The 3,990-nt window shown below is 40.0% G+C and overlaps 1 protein-coding gene across 1 annotated transcript in view; it reads right to left on the bottom strand.

Annotated features, from left to right (window-relative positions):
* The window catches only part of RABL6 (RAB, member RAS oncogene family like 6), a 64,631-nt gene that overhangs the window by 55,048 nt on the left and 5,593 nt on the right, over window positions 1-3,990 (bottom strand). Inside the window, exon 2 of the mRNA XM_025203010.1 lies at window positions 2,542-2,589. The gene's annotated coding sequence lies outside the window, so the exon portion shown is untranslated. The remainder of the gene's footprint in view (window positions 1-2,541; window positions 2,590-3,990) is intronic.

Genomic DNA, 3,990 nt, shown 5'->3' with positions numbered 1-3,990 from the left:
GGCACCTGGCCAGATGACCACGAATGCTCATACAGCCGGGCCAAGGGCTCCATGATGACCTCTGCCAACTCCCTGAACACCCTTGGGTGGAGGGCATCTTGACCTGCAGATTTAAAAATGTCCAGCCCTTCCAGAAGATCCCTAGCTACATCTGCTCTGACTGAAGGCCTGACAGAGCTATCCCCAAGATTGTCCCTACCTCTGGTAGGTGGGATATCCCAGTCCCTGATCAAGAAAACAGAGGCAAAGAAACTGTTAAAAATATCAGCTTTCTTGTCTGGCGTAGCCACAAGATTACCGTTTGCATCTTGCCAGGGGCCCTACATTGCCATTTCGAACTTGTCCACATCCTTCTTGAAGTGCGGTGCTCAAAACTGGATGCAGTACTCCAGCTGTGGCCTCACCAACACCTAATAGAGGGAAAGAAGCACCTCTCTGGATCTGTTGGTAACATACCTGCTGGTGCATGCCAGAATTCTATTTGCTCTGTTGGCAACTTTGCCACACCGGTGGCTCATATTCATGTTCTGGTCAATTATCACCCCTAGGTCCCTTTCGGATGCAGTGCCAACCAGTGGACCACCACCCATCATATAGATATGGTGAGGGTTCCTCCTACCCAGATGAAGGACCCGGCGTTTGTCCCTGTTGAACCTCATCTGGTTTTGTTCAGCCCATAGGACCAGCCTGTCAAGGTCTTCCTGAATCCTTGACCTGTCCTCTGATGTGCCCTCTTGTCTCCACAGTTTGGTATTGTTTGCAAACTTAATCATTGCGCTTTTCACTCCCTCGTCCAAGTCATTAATAAAGATATTAAAAGCAAGGGCCCAAACACTGATCCCTGGGGTACACCACTGCAGACGGCCTTCCAGGATGAGGCCACCCCATCAATTAAGACTCGCTGGCCACTGAGCCAGTGTTTGACTGAGGTTATCCAACCCTAATTTTCTGCAAATATCTTGTGTTGCAAAAGGTGTTCTTAATTTATGTGAAAATAGGCTTCAACTTAAGTTGCAGGAAGGGAAGTTTAGGCCAGACATTAAGAAAAACTCTCTCACAAGGAGGTAGTGAAGCACTGGAACAGATGCTTGGAGAGGCTATGGAATCTCCGTTCTTGGAGGTTTTTAAGTCCTGACTAAAAAAGGTTTGGCTCTGGTGATATAGTTGGGGATGGTCCTACTTTGAGCAGGTGGTTGGACTAGATGTGACCTCCTGAGGTACCCTTCCAACCCTAATTTTCTATGATTTTATGATTATCCTGCATTGCAAAAGGCATTCTTAATTTATGTTAAAACAGGCTTGAACTCCAGCTGCTAACCCAAAATCCCTCGGCTTCACTACTATCATACCACTGGGGTTTAATTAGCTGGAGTTAAGAATACCATTTTTTTCTTTTTTCTTTAAACTATAGTTAGACCTGGAGCTGTAACGTAAGTACAAATGAGTTGCATGTTTTGTATACCCTTAGATACCAAACCTGGAATTAATAATTCAATTCTACTGAAAGTACATGTTGACATGCCAGAACAGATTCTAGTTGAGTTGCCCATGGAGTTGTTTCAACCATAGGTAAAAGTGACTAAAGTTATAAAAACCTAAATTTTCAGTACTACAGTTGTATGTGACGCAGATAACTTTACCAAGGAGTGGATCTGAAGAGTAAGGGGATCTATTCTTACAAATCCCTTTTCTAATTGTGCAGTTTAAAAGGGATACATATCTTGGAGAGAGACTGTGTATTAATGACTACTGTACAAAATTTGTACTTTGTACCATAGCATGTGCTGTTAAGAGTCACCTATGAATGGTCACCTATGAATTCCATATATGTGCACCAAGAGCTTCCAACTTTGTTTCTGGTACAGTTTTTAACCTCCTAAAAACCAAGTGTTATAAAAAAGAACTTTACATTCCGTTACATTTCCAATGACACCCAGATCTTGTAAGACCATCCAAGACTATCTGCAGTGTATCTTCCTGTCCAAGAAGGTGTTTAAAATAACATTTTCATTTAGCACACAGAAAAGGCAATCATTTAAGTGGATTGTCATGGTGTCCCCCCTCCCCCCACAGCTCCACACACACTATTTAGTCCAGTGAAAGTTTCTCAATTTAATAAGATTATTCCTTTATAAAGACAGCTCAATAGCAACCATTATAAACAGAATGAATTGAGCAACAACCTAAAGAAAAAAAAAGAAAAAGAAAAGGTTTTTGGTGGAAGGAGCAAAGGAAATGAACACACTATGAACCACATCATTTGGGCCATCACTGAAGGTATGAAATCACCTTGCACATAACAGTGAAAAACTTAAGCTTTTTACAACTTTTTCTGCTTTCTTTGTTCAGGCTGAAGTTAAAATGGCTTTGATAATAAAATGATTCCCAATCCTACTAAGTGATGTCAGAAAATAGTATCTATGGAACCATCGAAAACTTACATGTACATTCTGTTAAAGAAAGCAAAAACAAGTAGTAATTCCTGAATTCTTCACAAATCCTTTTGATTTCAAATTCAGAAAAAGGAGAAACAGATCTTACCTTTGTCAACCACATCCCAGACTTCAACTTTTACAATATCATCAGTGGCTAGAAGCAATAAAGAACAGAGACCTTTAAAAGGAGGATTTGGCAAAAAATAACCTAAAACAAATATGCATTGCAGACAGTTATCCTAAAAAATAAATAAATAAAAGAAGCCACCTCCCCCAAATATTGATGTGGTGATAAAATCCCCTTAAACGCCGCACGTTTCCTCTCAAATATATTAAAAAACACTGCTGTCTTTAAAAAGTGTCTTTAATAATCCTAGTTAGAAAATATTTATACAAGAAGATTCTAAATTAAGCCTTCAAATTGGAAGGGGTTAGTCGATATGTTCTTTAAGAAACTTATCAGGGCTTTTTTCTGCATAATTCAAAAAGTTGTCACGTTTTCTTCTAAGAACTAGAAGGTAAAAAAACCAGCTGGTAACTAACATGTGCATGACTGAAAAAAACAAAAACAAAGCACAAATATGTCACACAAGTGCAATAAATGGGAATTGAAACACATATAGTTGTAAATCATTAAAAGGTCTGTTCTTTGCTTTAATTTCAACTTGTAAGTGCTTATTCTAACAAAAAAAAAAGCCTTTACTCATTACTTTACTCCTGAAAACACTGCAGAACCAACAGCTCTAGAAGCTTGAGCTGGATTAAATTTACTCAAACTGAGTGAACCAAACCAAGTTCCAGTTGCAGAAATGTTATTTCCAATGTCCACAAAGCCCTTATTGCAGAGTCTATCAGAGATGCACCACCCTAATGCATGAAACCAGCACTTGCACCAGCAGCTTTTATAAGCACAAAGCAATAAAGTAGGAAGATAATGGCCCAAAGTGGAAAATAAACTCTAATTGCTGTGCGAATGAATCTAGACAACTGTGATTTTCCAAACAGAAGCCATCCTTTATGGGATACATCACTGGTTTAGCCATTAGATTGGAAAACCCTGTGAAGACCATTATGAATAAAGAAAAACTCCTCTGCTTTCCCAAAGAAGAGGGTTCTTTTACCTTTATGCACAACTGCCAAATAGTTCTGGTTTTTCAGAGCAGCTCCCAGATTTCATTCAATTTTCCACGTAGGCTGACTGAAACACAAGGTGATCAAGAGACCTGCCCCAGAGTCAGATAGCCTACCTCAGTCTTAGCAGAGATGAAAGAAACCCATAACCTGCAGGCTCTGATGTTTTTACTTAAGCCTCTAGACAGCAGTATTTTTTAACCAGCCACTGAACATTTCTAGGAGTCGTCAGCTCGTAGCCCTGGAATACCTTACCTCCAGAGCAGTTTCACTGAATTCAACAGGCCCAAAGGCAGAGTAAGTAACTGTAAGGATGGCAAAAAAATCGCTTCACAATATGCTAGCAGAGAGCTCTAGGGCCTAAAAACCATTCTAGCAGAAACTGCAGTTCAGCTTTTAGTTCCAAATTCATCCCACATAACTA

Source organism: Alligator sinensis, unplaced genomic scaffold, assembly GCF_000455745.1.
Source record: "Alligator sinensis unplaced genomic scaffold, ASM45574v1 scaffold235_1, whole genome shotgun sequence".
Classification (NCBI taxonomy): Eukaryota; Metazoa; Chordata; order Crocodylia; family Alligatoridae; genus Alligator; species Alligator sinensis.
Note: the sequence above shows the minus strand (reverse complement) of the source record. Positions and strands in the feature narration are given on the sequence as shown.